The sequence below is a fragment of the Hordeum vulgare genome, chromosome 3H, assembly GCF_904849725.1.
Source record: "Hordeum vulgare subsp. vulgare chromosome 3H, MorexV3_pseudomolecules_assembly, whole genome shotgun sequence".
NCBI lineage: Eukaryota > Viridiplantae > Streptophyta > Magnoliopsida > Poales > Poaceae > Hordeum > Hordeum vulgare.
The window spans coordinates 478,750,070-478,762,376 of record NC_058520.1 but is presented as its reverse complement, the minus strand read 5'-3'; positions in this window follow the sequence as shown (position 1 = coordinate 478,762,376).

Here is a 12,307-nt window from a genome sequence, read left to right as displayed (position 1 = left end):
GTAGATCGTGTCATTTTGTTGCTACTGTTTTCTGCGTGTCAAGTATTTGTTCCTATGACCATGAGATCATATAACTCACTGACACCGGAGGAATGCTTTGTGTGTATCAAACGTCGCAACGTAACTGGGTGACTATAAAGATGCTCTACAGGTATCTCCGAAGGTGTTCGTTGAGTTAGTATGGATCGAGACTGGGATTTGTCACTCTGTATGACGGAGAGGTATCTTGGGGCCCACTCGGTAATACAACATCACACACAAGCCTTGCAAGCAATGTAAATTAGTGTAAGTTGCGGGATCTTGTATTACCGAACGAGTAAAGAGACTTGCCGGTAAACGAGATTGAAATAGGTATGCGGATACTGACGATCGAATCTCGGGCAAGTAACATACCGAAGGACAAAGGGAATGACATACGGGATTATATGAATCCCTGGCACTAAGGTTCAAACGATAAGATCTTCGTAGAATATGTGGGATCCAATATGGGCATCCAGGTCCCGCGATTGGATATTGACCGAGGAGTCACTCGGGTCATGTCTACATAGTTCTCGAACCCGCAGGGTCTGCACAATTAAGGTTCGACGTTGTTTTATGCGTATTTGAGTTATATGGTTGGTTACCGAATGTTGTTCGGAGTCCCGGATGAGATCACGGACGTCACGAGGGTTTCCGGAATGGTCCGGAAACGAAGATTGATATATAGGATGACCTCATTTGATTACCGGAAGGTTTTCGGAGTTACCGGGAATGTACCGGGAATGACGAATGGGTTCCGGGTGTTCACCGGGGGGCCCATCCTGGGGAAGCCCATAGGCCTTGGGGGTGGCGCACCAGCCCTTGGTGGGCTGGTGGGACAGCCCAAGAAGGCCCTATGCGCCATAGATAGAAAATCAAAGAGAACAGAAAAAAAAGGGAGGTGGGAAAGAAGAGAAGGGCTCCACCTTCCAATCCTAGTTGGACTAGGATTGGAGGAGGACTCCTCCTCCCTTGGTGGCGCAGCCCTTGGGGCTCCTTGAGCCTCAAGGCAAGACTCCCCTCCCCTCCTCCTATATATATGGAGCTATTAGGGCTGATTTGAGACGACTTTTGCCACGGCAGCCCGACCACATACCTCCACGGTTTTACCTCTAGATCGCGTTTCTGCGGAGCTCGGGCGGAGCCCTGCTGAGATTAGATCACCACCAACCTCCGGAGCGCCGTCACGCTGCCGGAGAACTCATCTACCTCTCCGTCTCTCTTGCTGGATCAAGAAGGCCGAGATCATCGTCGAGCTGTACGTGTGCTGAATGCGGAGGTGCCGTCCGTTCGGCACTAGATCGTGGGACGGATCGCGGGACGGTTCGTGGGACGGTTCGCGGGGCGGATCGAGGAACGTGAGGACGTTCCACTACATCAACCGTGTTTCTTAATGCTTCTGCTGTGCGATCTACAAGGGTACGTAGATCGGAAATCCCCTCTCGTAGATGGACATCACCATGATAGGTCTTCGTGCGCGTAGGAAAATTTTTGTTTCCCATCCGGCGTTCCCCAACAGTGGCATCATGAGCTAGGTTCATGCGTAGATGTCTTCTCGAGTAGAACACAAAAGTTTTTGTGGGCGGTGATGTGCGTTTTGCTGCCCTGCTTAGTCTTTTCTTGATCCCGCGGTATTGTTGGATCGAAGCGGCTCGGACCGACATTACTCGTACGCTTACGAGAGACTGGTTTCATCGCTACGAGTAACTCCGTTGCTCAAAGATGACCGGCGAGTGTCGGTTTCTCCAACTTTAGTTGAATCGGATTTGACCGAGGAGGTCCTTGGATAAGGTTAAATAGCAATTCATATATCTCTGTTCTGGTGTTTGCGTAAGTAAGATGCGATCCTACTAGATACCCATGGTCACCACGTAAAACATGCAACAACAAATTAGAAGACGTCTAGCTTGTTCTTGAAGGGTATGCTTATGATGTGATATGGCCAACGATGTGATGTAATATATTAGATGTATGAGATGATCATGTTGTAATAGATAATATCGACTTGCACGTCGATGGTACGGCAACCGGCAGGAGCCATAGGGTTGTCTTTAAACTAACGTTTGTGCTTGCAGATGCGTTTACTATTTTGCTAGGATGTAGCTTTAGTAGTAATAGCATGAGTAGCACGACAACCCCGATGGCGACACGTTGATGGAGATCATGGTGTGGCGCCGGTGACAAGAAGATCGTGCCGGTGCTTTGGTGATGGAGATCAAGGAGCACATGATGATGGCCATATCATGTCACTTATGAATTGCATGTGATGTTAATCCTTTTATGCACCTTATTTTGCTTAGAACGACGGTAGCATTATGAGGTGATCTCTCACTAAAATTTCAAGACGAAATTGTGTTCTCCCCGATTGTGCACCGTTGCTACAGTTCGTCGTTTCGAGACACCACGTGATGATCGGGTGTGATAGACTCAACATTCACATACAACGGGTGCAAAACAGTTGCACACGCGGAACACTCGGGTTAAGCTTGACGAGCCTAGCATGTGCAGACATGGCCTCGGAACACATGAGACTGAAAGGTCGATCATGAATCATATAGTTGATATGATTAGCATAGGGATGCTTACCACTGAAACTATACTCAACTCATGTGATGATCGGACTTGAGCTAGTGTAAGTGGGTCATGAACCACTCAAATGACTAGAGAGATGTATTTTTGAGTGGGAGTTTAGCAAATAATTTGATTAAGTTAAACTCTAATTATATTGAACATAGTCTAAGTCCACTTTGAATATATTTGTGTTGTAGATCATGGCTCACGCGACAGTCACCCTGAATTTTAATACGTTCCTAGAGAAAGCTAAGTTGAAAGATGATGGAAGCAACTTTGTAGACTGGGCTCGTAATCTTAAGTTGATCCTACAAGCTGGGAAGAAGGATTATGTCCTTAATGCTGCGCTAGGAGATGAACCACCCGCTACGGCTGACCAAGATGTTAAGAACGCTTGGTTAACACGTAAGGAGGACTACTCAGTAGTTCAATGTGCAGTCTTGTATGGCTTAGAGCTGGGACTTCAACATTGCTTTGAGCGTCATGGAGCGTATGAGATGTTCCAGGAGTTGAAGTTTATCTTTCAGAAGAATGCCCGGATCGAGAGGTATGAGACCTCCGATAAATTCTATGCTTGCAAGATGGAGGAGAATTCGTCTGTCAGTGAACATGTGCTCAAAATGTCTGGGTACTCAAACCGTCTAGCTGAGCTGGGGGTTGCACTCCCGCAAGAGGCTATCACTGACAGAATTCTTCAATCACTGCCGCCAAGCTATAAGGGCTTTGTGTTGAACTACAACATGCAAGGGATGAACAAGTCACCCGGCGAGTTGTTTGCGATGCTGAAAGTCGCAGAGTCTGAACTCCGTAAAGAGCATCAAGTGTTGATGGTGAATAAGACCACTAGTTTCAAGAGAAACGGCAAAGGGAAGAAGGGTAATTCAAAGAAGAGCGGCAAGCCTGTTGCCAATCCGACGAAGAAACCCAAAGCTGGACCTAAGCCTGAAACAGAGTGCTACTATTGCAAGGGTATGGGTCACTGGAAGCGCAACTGCCCCAAGTATCTGGCTGATAAGAAGGCGGCCAAAGAAAAATCAGGTATATTTGATATACATGTTATTGATGTGTACTTAACCGGCTCTCGTAGTAGTGCCTTGGTATTCGATACCGGTTCTGTTGCTCATATTTGCAACTCGAAACAGGAACTGTGGAATAGGCGAAGGCTGGCGAAAGATGAAGTGACGATGCGCGTAGGAAATGGTTCCAAGGTTGATGCAATCGCCGTCGGCACAGTTTCACTTCAGTTACCATCAGGATTAGTTATGAACTTGAATAATTGTTATTTAGTGCCTACGTTGAGCATGAACATTATATCTGGATCTTGTTTATTGCGAGACGGTTACTCTTTTAAGTCAGAGAATAATGGTTGTTCTATTTCTATGAGTAACATCTTTTATGGTCATGCACCCAATGTGAGAGGATTGTTCATATTGAATCTTGATAGTGATAATACACATATACATAACACTGAGACCAAAAGAGTTAGAGTTAACAATGATAGCGCCATGTTTTTGTGGCACTGCCGCTTAGGTCATATTGGTGTAAAGCGCATGAAGAAACTCCATACCGATGGACTTTTTGAGTCACTTGACTTTGATTCACTTGACATGTGCGAACCATGCCTCATGGGCAAGATGACTAAAACTCCGTTCTCCGGAACAATGGAGCGTGCCAGTGACTTGTTGGAAATCATACATACCGATGTGTGCGGTCCGATGAGCATGGAGGCACGCGGCGAATATCGTTATTTTCTCACCTTCACTGACGATTTGAGTAGATATGGTTATGTCTACTTAATGAAGCACAAGTCTGAAACATTTGAAAAGTTCAAGCAATTTCAGAGTGAAGTTGAAAATCATCGTAACAAGAAGATCAAGTTCCTACGGTCTGATCGTGGGGGTGAATATCTGAGTTTCGAGTTTGGTGCTCACTTAAGACAATGTGGAATTGTTTCACAGTTGACACCGCCTGGAACACCACAGCGTAATGGTGTGTCCGAACATTGTAATCGTACTTTATTAGAGATGGTGCGATCTATGATGTCTCTTCCGATTTGCCGTTATCGTTTTGGGGTTATGCATTAGACACAGCTGCATTCACTTTAAATAGGGCACCATCAAAATCCGTTGAGTCGACACCATACGAACTGTGGTATGGCAAAAGGCCAAAGTTGTCGTTTCTTAAAGTTTGGGGATGTGATGCTTATGTCAAAAAGCTTCAGCCTGAAAAGCTGGAACCCAAAGCGGAAAAGTGCATCTTCATAGGTTACCCAAAAGAGACAGTTGGGTACACCTTCTATCTCAAATCCGAGGGCAAAGTGTTTGTTGCTAATAACGGAGCTTTTCTCGAGAAGGAGTTTCTCTCGAGAGAATTGAGTGGGAGGAAGATAGAACTTGATGAGGTTGTCAAACCTCTCATCCCTCTGGATGGTGGCGCAGGGCAAGGGGAAACCCTTGTCGTTGCGACGCCGGTTGAGGAGGAAGTTAATGATGATGATCATGAAACTCCGGTTCAAGTTCCTATCGAACCGCGCAGGTCGACGAGACCACGTGCTGCTCCAGAGTGGTACGGTAATCCCGTGATGTCAATCATGTTGTTAGACAACAATGAACCTGCAAATTATGAAGAAGCAATGGTGGGCCCAGATTCCAACAAATGGCTGGAGGCCATGAAGTCCGAGATAGGATCCATGTATGAAAACAAGGTGTGGACTTTGGAAGTACTACGTGAGGGCCGCAAGGCTATTCAGAACAAATGGATCTTTAAGAAGAAGACGGACGCTGACGGCAATGTGACCGTTTATAAAGCTCGACTTGTGGCAAAGGGTTTTTCACAAGTTCAAGGAGTTGACTATGATGAGACATTCTCACCCGTAGCGATGCTTAAGTCCATCAGAATCATGTTAGCAATTGCTGCATTTTTCGATTATGAAATCTGGCAGATGGATGTCAAAATGGCGTTCCTTAACGGTTTCCTTAATGAAGAGTTGTATATGATGCAACCCGAAGGTTTTGTCGATCCTAAAAATGCTAACAAGGTATGCAAGCTCCAGCGATCCATTTATGGACTGGTGCAAGCATCTCGGAGTTGGGATAAACGCTTTGATGAGGTGATCAAAGCATTTGGGTTTATACAAGTGGTTGGAGAATCTTGTATTTACAAGAAAGTGAGTGGGAGCTCTCTGGCGTTTCTAATATTATATGTGGATGACATATTACTGATTGGAAACAACGTAGAGTTTTTGAAGAGCATAAAGGATTACTTGAATAAAAGTTTCTCTATGAAGGACCTGGGAGAAGCTGCTTACATTCTAGGCATTAAGATCTACAGGGATAGATTGAAACGCCTGATAGGACTTTCACAAAGCACATACCTTGATAAAGTTTTCAAGAGGTTCAAAATGGAACGGTCCAAGAAAGGGTTCTTGCCAGTTTTACAAGGTACGAGATTGAGTAAGACTCAGTGCCCAGCAACTGATAAAGATAGAGAGCATATGAGCACCGTCCCCTATGCTTCAGCCATAGGATCTATCATGTATGCAATGCTGTGCACTAGACCGGACGTTAGCCTGGCCATAAGTATGGCAGGCAGGTTCCAGAGTAATCCAGGAGTGGATCACTGGACGGCGGTCAAGAATATCCTGAAGTATCTGAAAAGGACTAAGGAGATGTTTCTCGTGTATAGAGGTGACGAAGAGCTCGCCGTAAAGGGTTACGTCGATGCAAGCTTTGACACAGATCCGGACGACTCTAAGTCGCAGACCGGATACGTATTTATTCTTAATGGGGGTGCGGTAAGCTGGTGCAGTTCCAAGCAAAGCGTCGTAGCTGATTCTACATGTGAAGTGGAGTACATGGCTGCCTCAGAGGTGGCTAAGGAGGGTGTCTGGATGAAGCAGTTCATGACGGATCTTGGAGTGGTGCCAAGCGTACTGAATCCAATAACCTTGTTCTGTGACAACACGGGTGCCATTGCCTTAGCAAAGGAACCACGGTTTCATAAGAAGACCAGACACATCAAACGATGCTTCAACCTCATCCGCGACTACGTCGAAGGGGAGGACGTAAATATATGCAAAGTGCACACGGATCTGAATGTAGCAGACCCGCTGACTAAACCTCTTCCACGGGCAAAGCATGATCAACACCAGAACTGTATGGGTGTTAGATTTATTACAATGTAATTCGCATGGTGATGTGAGGGCTAGATTATTGACTCTAGTGCAAGTGGGAGACTGTTGGAATTATGCCCTAGAGGCAATAATAAATATAGTTATTATTATAATTCCTGTATCAAGATAATCATTTATTATCCATGCTATAATTGTATTGAATGAAGACTTATATACATGTGTGGATACATAGACAAAACACTGTCCCTAGCAAGCCTCTAGTTGGCTAGCCAGTTGATCAAAGATAGTCAGGGTCTTCTGACTATGTACAAGGTATTGTTGCTTGATAACTAGATCACGTCATTAGGAGAATCACGTGATGGACTAGACCCAAACTAATTGATGTACCATGTAGATCGTGTCATTTTGTTGCTACTGTTTTTTGCGTGTCAAGTATTTGTTCCTATGACCATGAGATCATATAACTCACTGACACCGTAGGAATGCTTTGTGTGTATCAAACGTCGCAACGTAACTGGGTGACTATAAAGATGCTCTACAGGTATCTCCGAAGGTGTTCGTTGAGTTAGTATGGATCGAGACTGGGATTTGTCACTCCGTATGACGGAGAGGTATCTTGGGGCCCACTCGGTAATACAACATCACACACAAGCCTTGCAAGCAATGTAACTTAGTGTAAGTTGCGGGATCTTGTATTACGGAACGAGTAAAGAGACTTGCCGGTAAACGAGATTGAAATAGGTATGCGGATAGTGACGATCGAATCTCGGGCAAGTAACATACCGAAGGACAAAGGGAATGACATACGGGATTATATGAATCCCTGGCACTAAGGTTCAAACGATAAGATCTTCGTAGAATATGTGGGATCCAATATGGGCATCCAGGTCCCGCTATTGGATATTGACCGAGGATTCACTCGGGTCATGTCTACATAGTTCTCGAACCCGCAGGGTCTGCACACTTAAGGTTCGACGTTGTTTTCTGCGTATTTGAGTTATATGGTTGGTTACCGAATGTTGTTCGGAGTCCGGATGAGATCACAGACGTCACGAGGGTTTCCGGAATGGTCCGGAAACGAATATTGATATATAGGATGACCTCATTTGATTACCGAAAGGTTTTCGGAGTTATCGGGAATGTACCGGGAATGACGAATGGGTTTCGGGTGTTCACCGGGGGGGCAGCCCATCCCGGGGAAGCCCATAGGCCTTGGGGGTGGCACACCAGCCCTTGGTGGGCTGGTGGGACAGCCCAAGAAGGCCCTATGCGCCATAGATAGAAAATCAAAGAGAAAAGAAAAAAAAGGGAGGTGGGAAAGAAGAGAAGGACTCCACCTTCCAATCCTAGTTGGACTAGGATTGGAGGAGGACTCCTCCTCCCTTGGTGGCGCAGGCCTTGGGGCTCCTTGAGCCTCAAGGCAAGCCTCCCCTCCCCTCCTCCTATATATATGGAGCTATTAGGGCTGATTTGAGACGACTTTTGCCACGGCAGCCCGACCACATACCTCCACGGTTTTACCTCTAGATCGCGTTTCTGCGGAGCTCGGGCGGAGCCCTGCTGAGATTAGATCACCACCAACCTCCGGAGCGCCGTCACGCTGCCGGAGAACTCATCTACCTCTCCGTCTCTCTTGCTGGATCAAGAAGGCCGAGATCATCGTCGAGCTGTACGTGTGCTGAATGCGGAGGTGCCGTCCGTTCGGCACTAGATCGTGGGACGGATCGCGGGACGGTTCGTGGGACGGTTCGCGGGGCGGATCGAGGGATGTGAGGACGTTCCACTACATCAACCGTGTTTCTTAACGCTTCTGCTGTGCGATCTACAAGGGTACGTAGATCGGAAATCCCCTCTCGTAGATGGACATCACCATGATAGGTCTTCGTGCGCGTAGGAAATTTTTTGTTTCCCATGCGACGTTGCCCAACACGTGGGTGGTTCATCACCACTGTTTTTTATCAGGATGTCGTCATCGCTCTTCCCTGTGGCACCATCATCCATAGGGGTGTCCACCATGTACACATCATAGGTGGTGGTGACCGTCCATCGTCTAGTTGTGGGACGAGCAGGTGTGTCGACATCTGTATATGTATCTTCGGCCTCATCCGAGGAGAAGTCCAACATACCGGTTAAATCATCGATAGTGGCTATCAAGTGGGTGGTGGGTGGGAAAGAAAATTACGTGTGACTGGGATCGAAGCTGAATTGTGCTTAGGTCGGGGTCGGGACATCCGAAATTTCCATAGTTCGGATCCGAATGAGTGTCTCGTTTTATAGCGAGGGATCAGCCGGACTAGTCCTCGGGGTTTTGGCAGAGTTGATCTCCTACGCATAGGCACATGGAGTGTGCTTGGCCAAGGTTAACCCCCGATCTTCGAGCGCGATGGTCGGATCCGTGCTCGAGGCCAGATTCAAAGTGGACACCGTCACGAACACGAAGTCGGGGAGGAGACTCGAAGTCAAGGCTTTGGGGTTTCTGGCCTCATCGGACGAAGCCGAGAACCGACCAAGGACTAGATCGCCTTGGGCATCGGCGACGTAATCTATGTCGACGAACTTGATTCCCTGACCCGGGGCGAACCCGTCGATCTGGTCGAGGTGACGAGCTGCCTCAACATGCGAAACAACGCTGCCAAACACAGGGATATGGCCGGGGCTGAAGATATCCCTAATGCTGATGCCATTGCTGGTGGCCGAGCGAGCCATCAATCCTTCTAGCGCCCCTACAATGGGACTCTCAATGAAAGCACCAATGTCGGTGTCAAAACCAGCGAATCTCGGGTAGGGGGTCCCAAACTGTGGGTCTTGGATCGAGGGGTAATAGGAGACAAGGGAGACAATGTTTATCCAGGTTCGAGCTTTCTTGAAGGAGGTAAAACCCTACGTCATGCTCTTGTTCATATTGATGATGGATTATCGAATACAGAGTTGATCTACCTCGAGATCGTATGTTGTGGTCTATAACCCTAGGAGTAATGATCTTAATCTACCCTCTAAAACTAAAACCCTCTGGTTTATATAGATACCAGTGGTACTAGGTTTACACAATGTCGGTTATACCATGAAGTAAACATGCTAATATTATTATCTTGCCTTGGAGCGTACACCAAGTCTTCGGAAGAGTCCGCTCTGGATACGGTGTCCTCTTGTGATTCGAGCTACAATGATAATCATAGGGCGACCCATGAGACCAGCCCAGGAAAATAGGTCTGCCGCCCGAGGACCCCTTAGTCCCGGACTCCCTCACCCAACCCCCTTAGGTGCGCCCTGTTGGCTTGTGGCCAGCAGGTGGACCCCCGCTGGTATATTTTTGCCCAATAATTTAGATATGTTCCATAAAAAATTCCGTCAAGTTTCACGTCATTTGAAGTCCACTGATTCTTTAGCCTTTTTCTTGGTTTTCAGGTCCAGAATTCTAGTTTTCGGCAACTTCCCTCTTTATGATGTACCTTGTAAATTCAGGGAGAAAAGGCATCAGAATTGTAACCTAATGAGGAATAATGGACAAGAACAACATAAATATCAATAAGAATTCATGATGCAAAATGGACGTATCACATACTACCCCAATTTGCGTGTGGTTCATGGGATTCTGGATAAATTGACGCATCCACGGACCGATGTGACATGTCATTGGGTAACTTTGAGCAACTCCAACCCGACGATCCAAAATGTTAGCACGTGTCCATTTGGGTCCAAACGGACGAAATATGCGGCCTAACATGCAGACGCAAATGGACATGCGTACGCAAGGGCCACGAGTTCCCGGGCGACTACGGCCTAGAAGAAGAGGATGAAGTGGACATTGAGGGGGAGCCTTTGTTTGCCCACAACCTCACCACCCAAGCCAATGCAAACCATAAGTGCCAAAGCATTCAAACGAAGATATACACTTAGGATGAGGACAAACTCATTTGTGAATGTTGGGGGATATTAGACAAGATCACATAATCAGCGCTGAGCAAAAGGGATCAACCTTTTGATTGATAGTTCATCGCCAATTCCATGAACACAAGAAGTTCCCTCGTACAAGATCAAGAGCAAGCGTAGTTGGGTTTCCCTCTCGAAGCGTTGGAGGGAGATACAACAAGCGTGCAACAAGTTTTATGCCACCCTTGAGAGCATCATGTACCGACTCGTGAGTGGCCTCAGCATCAAAGACATAGTATACACTTGTCCTCCATCTCCATTCCCGTTTTTATGTGATTCTTGCATGTCGATTGCACATATAAATGTGCATTTTGTGTCTTCATTTATAGGCATTCCAAGCTTTAGAAGTATTCAAGGACCAACACGGGAACAAACTGTTCACCCTCATCCATTTTTGGATGATCATGAAAGGTGATGAGAAGTTGAAGGAGCAATATACCGCTCTCAAGAAGCATGGAGGGCCACAAGCCGTCGAGGACCATGACGAGGAGAGAACAGGCCACGGGGAAAGATCAACTCCAAGAAGAAGGAGAACCGTGATGATGCGTCATTTGCCATGCAAGAAACTATGCAAGGCATGATTACCCAAAAGGAAACAAGAAAGGAATGTTCGACAAGATAAAGAAGAGTAAATAAAGGCTTACATGAAGCTCCAAAGGAAGAAGCTCGAGATGGAGGCCGAAATACAAGACCGGAAGCTCGAGATGGAGGCCGAAATACAAGAGTGGAAGCTCGAGATGCAGGCGTAAATGAACGCAAAGAATCTCTAGTTGAAGGATGGCATCCAAGCGATGAAGCTCGAGATCGAGGCTACCAAGCCTAAGAACAAATCAAAAAATGGTGCTCGCTTGCATGATGAATGAGGTGGAGATCATGACAGCGGACTTCAGCATGGTGTCCCCGAGGAAGAGGCCTTGATTCGAGAAGAGGCGGAGGGGATGCTCGAGCTTGATGATTAATCTATGACGTAGAGCGCCATCTTTTTTGTATACCTGCAACTGTGTCGGCACGACCACGACCGAGATGTATGACCTTTTTATGTGTTGGCAAGTGTGTCGACTGCTAGCGAATGCGTTACCATGAACTGTGTGATGCTTTTTTTCAAGGCTAGTATGTATTCCGGTCACATGGCCGCCAACATGAATTGTAGGCGCTCGCACGGCCGCTGGCATAAACTCTAACCGCTGGTCTTTTTAATGCTAATTTGCTTTCGAATGCGGACAAGAAATCATCGGTTAGGCGCATTGGTCGGACACAGGCGGACAACAAGGACCCAGCCAATTCAAATAAATAAAAAGAAAAAAAGTTATACATTTGTTTGGATCGACGCATTAAAATTGCTCTTACATCGTCGAGACATGTTCGATCCGGACGTTTACGAGTGTTCATGTGTCCCCGATTAGAAATGCCTTGGTTTTCAAAATTCTACACCATTTGTTTGGGTGGACCTATCCCACTTCAGTTAAACACATCCGGACAAATGTTCAATCCTCTCGAAAAATCAAATCAGCTGCACATCGTGCAAGAGTATGTAAAAGGCATGGCACTGACAACGAGAGGATCACGAATCAACAAGTTCCCACCTACGTGAGGATCCATTGCTTTTGGGGTCGGCGTGTAAAACATCACGCCTTGGGTGCGTTGGCGGCTAAATTT